Source organism: Tenrec ecaudatus, chromosome 15 (genome assembly GCF_050624435.1).
Source record: "Tenrec ecaudatus isolate mTenEca1 chromosome 15, mTenEca1.hap1, whole genome shotgun sequence".
Taxonomy (NCBI): Eukaryota; Metazoa; Chordata; class Mammalia; order Afrosoricida; family Tenrecidae; genus Tenrec; species Tenrec ecaudatus.
The window spans coordinates 38,337,066-38,349,240 of record NC_134544.1 but is presented as its reverse complement, the minus strand read 5'-3'; positions in this window follow the sequence as shown (position 1 = coordinate 38,349,240).

The window sequence follows — 12,175 nt, the reverse complement described above, 5'->3', positions numbered from 1 at the left end:
CTGAGACTGGACTCATATACTATTCCTACTGCTCCAACCCAAGAGGTTCTTTCTGCCAATTGCAGGGAGCTCACAGGTTCAGATGGGTGTCTGCTTCCTGGCACTGAAGGGATAGAACTTGGTTTGGTGTCCAGAGGAACCTAGACTATTTTATAACAGAGCCGTTATTATATTTGAGCCCAAATCAGCTTACTGGGTGGAGAGACGAGGCCTAAAGGCGATTTCCTACAGTGCTCTTTCCACACTTCAGGGTATTCTCCGGAGCAGTGACACTTATGCATGTAGGAGATAGTTAGTGGTCCACAAAAGATGCCTATAACCCCGTCTCTGAAGCTGACTACACTGCACTGTGCCTTCAGGGGTGTAGGTCTCCCTTGGGGAAACAGTCGTGGGTTGGTGATGGGATGTCATGTCCACAGGAGCAGATCCTCCAACACATAATAGAAAAATAATCTCTCGGCAAGACAGGACCTTACCCAAGTGCTCTAGGGATTCTATAGAGTCTCAGCAAGTAGGCAGAATAATTAGGATCCTTCATAGTGAGAGACCTGGCTGGAGCAGGCTGTGGGAATCCAAGGAGGTAGAGATGGTATCATCATAAAAAATGCACTTTTTTCCTGTTTCATTTGATATTTGCATTTGACGTTCAATTGTTATTTCATTTTCATAGCTTTGGAGAATTAATTAACATCTCATCAGTAAAATGGAAATAATAATAATAATATCTATCTCAAAGGATTATCATGAAAATTAAAGATATTAAAATAACCTAGACTCTTAGGAGTGTTTCTGGACTAGTAATTTCCCAATAAATTTAGCTATTAATTAGTTAACATTACTGTGTGTGTGTGTGTGTGTGTGTGTGTGTGTGTGTGTGTAAAAGGCATTTCAATGAGCCTGTGGATTATATAGAGTTACCCACAACATTCTCCTATGGGGTGAAAAGTTCAAAACAAAGAAGAGATCACCGGTTCAGCTGCATAATATAGAATTCTTTGTCACTGTGGAGTGGTTGTATATCTGCAGAATCTTCTGTAGAGCAGGATGAGAATATCAGACTGAGAATGAGAGAATCCCCTTTTCGTTGTCAGTCTTCCAGGATTGGTGGTGGGTTGTTCTTTCAGAGAGGGAGATGATCTAAAAAGCATTCCAATGGAAAGGACGATTATGTGGTAGGTACCGTCTATGGAATCTAGAAACTTCTTACATGCCATAACCAGTATCAAGTGCATTCTTTGTTGTATATCTACTATTCTTCTGAAACTCTTGATAAAAATAAATAAACGACTACAGCCTGTTTTATCTATTTTTTAGAGTAGTCTCTGTTGCATCTTCAGATGATGTAGGCAAGGCATATTCATCCTGATGAGTGTCACTACTCTCCCTCAACTGCCAAAGAGCTACAGCATACCTAGGGCACTCTGCTTCTGCTTTTGGTAAAGATGGAGTTGCACATTTTAGGGAAGAGAGAGGGAAATCTTTAAAGGCAGCTCAAGGAAGGGGTGAATTCACAAACATATCTCCAGGCTTCGATTCACAATCAGCACACAGTACTCTGCAAGTCCTTTGGATATCTTGGCCTTTCATCCTCATTGCTTTTGTTCAATAAATTCATTCTAAGTATTATTCAAAGAGGTGAGATTTGCTTGTACGTACCGAAAGGTGGTCCTAAATTATCCAGGTGTGAGGAAGAGGGAAATCTTCTATCCTTAAAATTTGATAAAGGTAAGCATTTGCTTAAAAACCCCATTGTGCTAACATCAGAAGGAATGGGAAATGAAGAGACCACATTCCAGGACACTATCCCACCCCACTGTCTGGTGTAATCATGGGAAAAGAGTATATTTCGGTGACTCATAATACCATAATCATCTAAGTGAGCATAGGAGCAGGAGACTAAATTTTGAGTCCTGTATGAAATATCTGCATTTTACTCAGTTCTTTTCATCTCCAGGCTGGAGACTCATGTACTTCATTTTACCAAGGAGTTTTTCCAACACCATTATCTGGGCCTCAGTCTGTCCACACTTTATGTGCCTGTCTCTGTGCTAAAACTCTACTCCAGCGGATCTCAACCTGTGGGTTGTAACCTCTTTGGAGGTCAAATGACCCTTTTACAGGGGTCACCTGCAACCAACAGAAAACACATATTTCTAATGGTCTTAGGAACGAAGACACCACTCCTCTTTCCATCACCGAGGCGGGCCCGCCCACATGCAGATACACCCACATAGGATTTCCTGGGGTGAAGACTGTTACCCATGCAGCATCATGCTTCAAGACAAAATTTCATTGATTTTTCATTAGAAATAAATATTTCACAACATAGAATTACATATTGTTTTTGTGATTCATCACTATCTTTTAATTATGTTGAATTTGTGACAATGAGAATACATCCTGCCTATCAGATATTTACATTACGATTCATAACAGTGGCAAAATGACAGCTAGGAAGTGGCAATGCGAATAATTTTATGGTTGGGGGTCACCACAGCATGAGAAACTATAGGAAAGGGTCGCAGCACTAGGAAGGTTGAGAACCATTGCTGTAAACAAACCTACTTCTTAGCGGTGCTTTTTCAGATCAGGTGTATTGGGGGTTTTCTCAGAAGATGATCTGGTGTTCAGCCTCTGAGTTCCAGCCCATTGAACAGTGCACAGGAACGCCGCACCTCCACCAGGAGGGTGACATTATCCTTCCCTCCTCCCCCAGGATGCCTCCTCTCTCTTACTGTCTTGTTCCCCAGCCACTGCTTTCAGTGGGCCCTGTGCCAATTTGGCCCGAGTCATGACATTTTGTTCTTTAGTGTAGTCAGCTTGGCCTCTGCTGCACCCTAGCCATTCCTTGATGTGGAGATATTCTAGAGAATCATATTCTACAAGGGGCCTGTGACCAAGATTGCTGATAGCTCCCCCAGAATTTTCAAAGGGATCCCACTCTTACCGGATGAAAAAAGATGGCACCGGAACAAAGAGAAGGAGCGATCATGCCATGCAGGCTGGATCGAGTGCTCGTGTTTGCGTGAAGATGGAAGCAACCTGATGTGCCACCATCAGGAGTCCTGGACATATGCCCCTGGCTAATCCCGGGGTGCTACTGTCACAGCTTGCTCCCAAACCTTGGTCTTTCTTCTTGTCTGTATTTCTTCAGTCATCCATGATTGATTGAAATGGTAAGGTTTTTCTATTCTTTTAACTTAATGGTACCCAGTGTGTGGAAAGCATGAAGTAGGAAATTCTTTTTTTTTTTTAAGTTGGAGGAGCTAAAAAAATTAACCTCTTTATATTTGCAAATTCAAAGATCACAATATATGTGCTTTCTCGTCTATTGCTTTGAAGAGTCAGTGGAGAAAACATTAATTTTGCCGGAGGAAATCAGGAGAGGCTTCAAAGAAGTAGCTCGTGAGTTGAGATGTCAAGAATGTGTAGCGGCAGTTTTCTCGGTGCACATGGGCAGTGAAGGGGGAAGAAGGAAAAGCATTCAGGGAAGAAGAAGCCAGCCACATGGACCAAGAGGGTAAGCCGGGAGACAGCGGGCTGCATGCAAAGCAGGGCACGTAGTCCATGGTGTTTCTGAGAGCTCACGTCACTGTTGCCAAGTGGGACGCTGGGCTGGAGTGGTGGCAGAAGCGCCTGGACAGGTGGGCTGCCAGCACAATCGGAAGGACATTGCATCACATGGTAAGGAACTTTGATGTTTATTCTTTCTCTGATAGGGAGATTTACAAGGATTTTAACTATAGAAAAAAAGTTGACACTTCTCTTAGAATGCTTACTCCGTTCTAGTTAAAAGGGAATGGGCTAGCCATATCTGGAGCACTTTATGCAAATTTGCCTATGAAAGTTTTATGACAAATTTAAAAACGAACACTCACAGCAGCTGGGGAAACTAAGAGGGACAGAATGCAGTCTCCAGAATCTTGGAAATATTTCAACATGTATATAATCCATGGAGTTGGATAGATATAAATAATTTGTGACTCATTCATTAACCATTATACTAGCTACCACCCATTGGTGCCCAGTTACCCTGTGTCTAACGTCTTCTCCTTAGACTGAAGACCCGAGGTGTATAGCGCCTAAATTAGACACAACACTGGTAAGACCTGAGCTGCATTGATAAGTCCTTCATGCCACAGAAGGTTTGTTGCCCCACTTAAGTTCCCAGAGGAGGGTAAAAGGAGACTGGAATAGGGATTCAAAGATCAGCTTGTAGAATTTTGTATTTGGTTTGTAGAATCTCACAAATCCAGTGCTAGGCAACAAGAAATTGCCTAGGGATTTCTGGGTATTCGTGTACTTATTTGCTCATCATATGTAACATCTGTCCTTGGAATTGGTCAGTCAAGTGTGATATTAATTATTTTAATTCAGCCAAGTGGCCTTTGCTGGAAATCTGCTCCACATTTGACAGTGAGCTGGTAGGTTTGCACATCAAACTTCCATTTGCACATGTGAAGAAGTGTGTGTGTGTGTGTTATGCTTATTTGTTTTTATGATGAGTGGTGATTTGTAAAAGATTGAACTAAATTAGATCACCGTTCATACACATTTGAGAGGTTAAAAAGATCACTAATGCATATATTGGACTGATATAAGTCCATGTGGATATGGAGTGATATATAATCTTAAAAATTAAATGCAGAAAGATAGATGGAAATACTGAAGGTAAAATAATTTAAAATTTTTCCTGAATATTAGTAAAATGCTAAGACTTTTGAAAATTACTTAATAAAATAACTAGAAAAAATCCAGAAAATTTCATTTCATGTTTCATTACATAAACACACAAAACCATAAAGACAAAAAAGGCTAAGATAAAACTGTGATGTTATTAAGCAAACAATAACATGGATCATAGGGTAATCTGCATAAGAAAAGAAAGGGTTATAAGCAAAGTAGACATTGTGAAGACAAGAAAGTACAGTATTGGAATGTTCTTCATTGCCAAGGACAAGGATGAGCTGGAGGACAGTTTAACAACCAGCTACGACCTTACTGGATAGAGTGGAGAGAAGCATTTAATTTTAATTTCTGAGGCTAAACTGAAACAATTGCAAATGTCCTTGTCGCAATGATAGGAGAAGATCATTTACTTTTATTCTTTAGGCGAATGCTTCTCCAAGTGTGATCCCTGGACCAACAGCATTAGCATCACCTGAGAACTCATTCGTAATACAAGTGCTCAAGCATCATCTAAGTCTATTGAAGCAGTACCCGAGACTCGTGCCAAGCAGACAGTGTTTTAACCATTGCTGTAGGTGATTCTGATGCAGCTCAAGTTTGAGAACTATGAGTAAGGAGCATGGCTCTACGCTTCCGGTACGCAGGTTCCCAGGCTGCTTCCTGGAGCACATCTGGCATTCCTTGTTGATAACTGCTCCCAAACCACACAGAACGCAAACCAGGTTGCAGAGGTGAGGCCTCTGCTACATATGCAACATGTAGGCTTTAGATTCCTTACCTGCACATCAAAATGAAAAGGACTTGCATGCATCGGTGGCGTAGGCTACTGATTTTCCAGCACATGAAATGAATATGCAAATCGAAATGAAACAGAAGAATATGTTTCTAACGGGAAGGAAGAGGGTTTGCATATGAAGCTTGAAAGGTTTCTCTATAATCCACAAGAAGACTATTCAGTCAACAAGAAGATGCACAACCAATGACTTTCGCTAAAAATAAGCAAATTTATAAAGAAATATACCTTACTGACATCCAGAAAAAGAAATACAGAAAGATTAGCCTTTCAGATAAAAATCATTGGAGAGGGGTCAGCTGTAGACTTGAGGTAAAAAGATAGGTTTGCCCAAGAAGAAAGATGGATATTTCTTCCTCATAGCCTATCAGGGAGAATTGAATGTTATGTGTGCAAACATTAGAAATTTGTATGAGATTGGAAATCCATAAATCACTTAGCAGATGTCCTGGCACATGGGGTGCATTTGTTCAATGGGGGGTCTTATCCATTATTATAGTACCAAGCACATAGTTATCAAATACAGGTAAAAGACTCATTTCCTGGAAGATGTTATACTCTAGGGTCTAGGTCATTAACAAATATTTACCATGAAGAAAGAAGGCAAGGTCTGAGAACCATTCCTTTTAAGTCCACTACCCATTCATGTACCGTGGTCTAAAGCTGGTCTATCATTTCCTTTTTTTTTAAACTGTATTTGAAATTCTATACTATTGGCTAAATTGATGACACTATCACTAGAATTACCTTATTCCCCAGGGGGGTGATTTATAATGTTCTCTATTATAAATGAGTAATAATGTGTTTAAAGTGAACCCAACACATATATGGACCATAGATATATTAATGGACTTGGGGATCACATTTGTTTCTAGGTCCAATAGAATAAAATTTAGTCCTTATGGAATGGCCATACTGGATACTCTCCTTCAAGAAGAGACCACTGAAGATATTGATGCTATAGCAAGTTGTGGGGAATGAATAGATGGTGCCCCACTATCAGAGAGACTAGCAGCTGGCGTCTTAAAGGGTTATCTTGAGAAGCAGCCATCTAAGTGAGGCATTAATTGGGTACACATAGAAGCAGCACACATACCTGTGTGACCAAAGGAGTGAAAATAATAAATTCCAAAAATGTAGGTGACGGTGGCATCAGAATTTAAATGTTGACTGCCCAGTTTTCAGAAGGCTAAAGTTGACAGTGGAATCTCTAAGTTCAGTTGCAGGGTCCACCTTGCCCTAAGTCTCCAGTGCATGCGGGCCAGAATGTGTGCATTGTCTCGTTATCAGTGAGAGAGCATTATTAAGTTGATTATGGTAGACATAGTTAAGTTAAAATGTAATACTTTATCATTTGATCTCCCTCTTGACCCATTTTAAAGTTGTTTCAGTTTTTAATGTTTTCAGCTTTCTTCTTGATTGAGGTTTTTCTATATTTGTGTAGTCATTGTTGTTGCTTTTTGTTTGTTTTCTTCCTGTTTATGCTTTGTATGGCTGTCTGTATGTGAAATCCAGGAAGGTGAACCTATACAGACAAGCACTTGATTAATAATTGCCTACAGGCATGGCAGTGGAGGATGGAGGGGACGCGGGATGGATGGAGACCTAACACCACAGGCTATGGGGAGAAAATGTTCTGAAATTGACTCTGATGGTGGCCAAGAAATTCTTTCTAATATGATTGAATTATCATGTTGTGTTATGTGATGTATATACAGTAAAACTATTTAACAAAAGAAGACCAACGAAAGGGGAAAGTTAAAAGCGCAATTGTCCCGGGAGCTCTTGCATGGCAGTGTAAGGTCATGGGGGATGATGACAATGGGCCACTAGCGTATGGTGGCAAGAAAAAAAAAAGGAAAACCAAAGAGCAGGTTCCTCAAGAGGCATTTCAAATACACAGCATTTCCAATGTACTCAACATTAGGTCCCATGGTAGCACCAGTGTAGCCAGCACATATGAGATATCACAGAGGAAACTTGTGCCTTTTCTCTGAGTCTGAGTAGCAGGATGAAGCTAATCCCCTCCAATCACTGGACACAATGCGTGAAAGGGTAGGTTTTTGCTGTACAGTGTTGTCTAGCGAAGACTTTCGCTTCTCCCATGATACAGGTCAATGAACAATAGATGTCTATTAGACGTGCCCTCCAATCAAAAGAATTTAGGAAAACTAATCTGGAGACCGGAAATACAGAAACACATCAGAGACGCGAGTGACTGTTTTAAAGAGAATATGGCACACGTGTGTATGTACTACATCAAAAGTGCCACCCCTATGCATTTATGCTGACCCAGTGCAACCTTACAGGACACAGTAGAACTGGCTTTGCACTTCTGGGGACACTGTAAATCTCTGCCGATGTAGATAGCCTTGTCTTTCCCCACAGAGTCACTAGTGAATTGCTGTTAGCCGGCCAGTGTGTAACCACTCTGACTCTGGGACTCCTGATGAAATTTGAATGAGAATGAAAAAAAAATCTAGTTACAGTATGAGCTATCATTGTGAAATAAAGGCGCCAGGACCTTGGGTGGGGTGGGGTGGAGTGGGGGGAGCAGTCCCTCCTGTGCACTCAATTCTGGCTCGTAGCGACCCTGTGGGGCAGAGTAGACTGCCTCGGTGAGTGTCTGAGGCTGTACATTTTTATAGGAGTTGAAGGCTTCATTTTCTCCTGAAAAGTGGCTGGTGAACTTGAACTCCCAAACTTGAGAAAGGAACTGAATTAGGACTAGAAACTCATCTGAGGGTCAGGTAGGTCGTGGTTCTACATTGGAATTGGGATTCGCATGGTCGGCAGTGTGAAACCACCAGAAGCAGCTCTGCAGGAGAAAGTCAGCATTCTACTCCCGGAAACAGTTCAAGTCTCAGAAACCCACTCTGCATCACCGTTGCCTACATGGCAGGGAGTCTGGTTTAGGGACGTGGCAAGTGCAATGGGAATATTCTTGCAGGCAGAGAGAAGATGGGGCTCAAACCAAGAACCACAAGATAGAAGAAATGGATTAAGTTTAGCATCAACTGCTGATGTTAAAATGGGAGTGTTTTGAGGTCTGGAATTTATCTGATAGGCAATATCCACATCAAAAAACTCACTGCTGTTTGTCAATTACAACTCATTACAAACGTATCCAGGCTGTCAGAGAGGGTAAATCTTCACACAAGCAGGCAGCTTCAGTGTTATCTGAGCAACAACTGGTGAGTTTGAACCACCCCTTGGTTAGCACCCCAAAGTCTCACTCACTACACCACCAGGACTCCTGACGGTCAAAGCAGAAGCACAGAGATTCAAAGATGTCCTTCTGTGTATGAATTTCCTCAGATGGAATAGCAATTGAACACCAAATGGTTGGTTCTCTTGTAAAATCTTATATTTGAATATCATACAATCAGCAAGCCATGATTATATTCTTGCTGTTTCTGAAAGTTATGCAATTACCTTGATATTTTTGTACCATTCAATGGGAAAAAAATATCCCTGTTTTCTCTCTTCTTCTTTTTGAGTTGTTTTTAGCAGTCTGAAAATCAGCTTTCATTTTGACTGCTGCTTAACAGAATTTGATTAAAAAAAGTAAACTAATTACAACGGAAATGCAGCCCCGCGAAGCTTTAAGAAAAACACATTATTTTGTTTTAGGGTTCAGTTACTATGCATTCATTTATCATCTTTATAAGCGATGTACTGGCGATGATGAATAGGCCTTGGCTTTGAATCAGGAAATGTAAATTATCCTCTTTCTTTCTTTCTTCCTTTTTTTAAAAGCAAATAATGAATACTAGTAAATTTGAAGCTAACCGATGTGCCAGAAACTCAATGATGATGTAATGCCTTGAAAGCCCCGCGAGTCTTAGGAGAGAAGCTGCTGGGAGCAGGTCCCAATCACCTGAGCAGTGAAGTGGGCTAGCTGCTTTGGAGAACCCCTGCGGAGAGGCAGCCTGCTCTGCACTGACTTCCTTCTGGCCCTACATCCTTCCAAAGAGCCTCTGCCCAGGGCAAAGTAGCAAGTGTATCCCTTTAAATCCTCTCTCATCCTGGCTTTAACTTTTAGCCACTGGGCTTTGCCCTTTCCTTCTTCTCACTCCAACAATATTTGTTCTTCAGTGGTTGTTCAGGTCGCACCTTCCTTGGAAAGTCTTTCCTGATGGCTCTCGACCACAGTCAAATCTATGGCGATCACTGCAACATTTTAAGATAGTGCACTTGAAAACAAGAAGCTCAAGTTTTCATGATGGGAAAAATGAGCTCAGATGTTTGGGTTACATTTGGACAGGCAGAGGCACTGGGAAGGCCATGCCTAATGAAATAAGCAATGGGGATATTCAAGTGTAGAGCAGGGGGCCACTCAACTATAGATCACGCATGGACAGAGATAACGTCTGGCTCGATGGAGTTTGTTGTAGCATGGACAGATGTTCAAAAAGATAAAGCTAGGGATGTTCTCTTCAGGAAGAGTCTCAAGTTTGTATTACAGTTATCATTTGGTGTAGAAAAGCAAGCCCACATTTACAGAAACACCCCTCAAAATGAATGCTGGACTGATGGGTGAGGAAAGTGTGTTTGGGGCACACGCATTTCCATTTGCAAGGGTTGAGAATGTTTACATTAACTTGCATCAAAGTGATAAGGCTATTTGCATGTATTCTGCTGATTAATTTAAAATTGGCCATTTACTTACATTTGGGTGACATTTATGGATAAAGACATTAGACATAGACACTACTCGCAGATAAAGTTATGTTGACATCATTAGCTCCTTACAAAATATGCCAATTGGAGTTTTATGCCATATTTTCACACATATCTTGTTTTTCTCTTTAGAAGCAAAACTCCATCCACTCCACACACAGGACTACACAGGGCGGATTTGCATATTTCCCTTTTGATTTCATTAGCTCTTGTTCCCTCTCTCAGACCTTCCTTTTCCGGTTGCTTTTATTGTACCTCCGCTCAGACTGCTGAGGCAACGATTAGAACACTGGCCTTGGGAAAATAAATAAAGGAAAGGAAAATATGATGTTCTGTCACTTTAAAATGTAGTCCTCTTCCACCAACATATTAAAATTCTAAATATTTTATTGTCTGAGCACAATCTCATTTTTATTGTCCCAATCACAGCTCATTGGCTAGGATATGCTGGGCAGAGGAGTGAGCTGGTCAGCTAATGGCCTCCCTGCTGCTAAAATTAACTAATTGTTAAAGTAATAACCATGGACCCTCCTGGCCTACTTTAATAGTCACGGCAATCTGGGAAATTATTTTGCTGCTCTCATTTCACTAAGTCCTCCTGTTGCCCATTTGCACACCTCTCCATCCTCTTAAATGTCCTCTTGATGGGAAAACTTTCAATGAGAGCCTGCAGGGAGCTCTGGCCAGTCTTCCGAAGTTGCATCTGGGGCCTATTGTTGTTCCTGTGAATGGGAAGAACATGCAGTCAGTCTGTGTCTGGGCGTGTGAGGATGACCATCTATCTACTGTACCAAAGATTTTTCTCCAACCTCACCTTTCCTCCTGTGTAATAAATGACCCTCTTACCAATATCAGTAACATCTTTCTGTTCTGTTCATATTCTGGCCAAATGGCTGTCATATATATATATATATATATATATATATGAAATACCTATGTTTGGCTCCTCCCCATTATCAAAGTTGAGCTAGGAGTCTGCCCATTTGGTATCTCAGGTCACTGCTCTTTCCAGAGTGAAATGCCAATATATTACTCCAACACATTTTATCCTGTTTTGAGCTTCACAGGCTCCCTCAGTATTTGTCCTTTCTGCTGTCCGCGTTTTTCGCTCTCAGTTAGCCTGTGAAGGGACTTTCCCTTGTGTTCCCCAGAATGAGGAATTGTGCTGAATGCATGTCAAATGTGTAATGAACACACGTTGAATTCAGTTAAATTCGATGTGGGGATTGCAGAGTTGGCTATGTTACAGAAATGTCCTGTGAAAGTGGCCTCGTGCTCTGGTACTCACAGAACAAGCGGGAAGTCCAATAGCTGCCTCTGATGCTCTCAGACCTTGAGTTGTGCCATGACCGTGTCACTAATGGACCCTGCAAGATGGACATTCCTAAATGATAGAACCTGGATCAGCTATCTCTCCAAAGAAACAAAGGCATGTGTTAAAGAGCCAAGTTCTTTACCCCTAGGAATGAAGTCGCATGGAGGAAAAGCAACCGATCCATCCATCAATACAACATCCAGACGTGATTTCCCTGGAATCAAGTAAACCCAAAGCCAAATTATTCTCCAGCTTCTTTAACTTTCAGGGACAGTAAACTAGAATTTCAAATGACATTGGTTAGGAATTCTTGGTGGAACGTATCTTTTTAATCAGAACTCTCCCCCCCACCCCCACACAAAAAAGCCCTTATAGCTATTGTATTAGTCCAGGTAGACTAGAGAAACAAATCCAGGGAGATTCATATGTGTGTAAGAGAGAACTCTATATCACAGAGCAATTGTATATTAAGAAAACATCCTAGCCCAGTCCAGATCAAGCCCATAAGTATATTACTCCATGCGTAGATACTAGTCCATAAATTCCACTTTAGACTTACACAGCCATGCAATGACGCCAAATGTGGAAAGATCACAGGTCAATGGGTAGAAAGTCTTGTGGATCCAGTGGCATTGGAAGCATCTCAGCACTGGTGTGGGTCTTCATGTGGCTCCTCCAGCTCCAGGACTCTGACT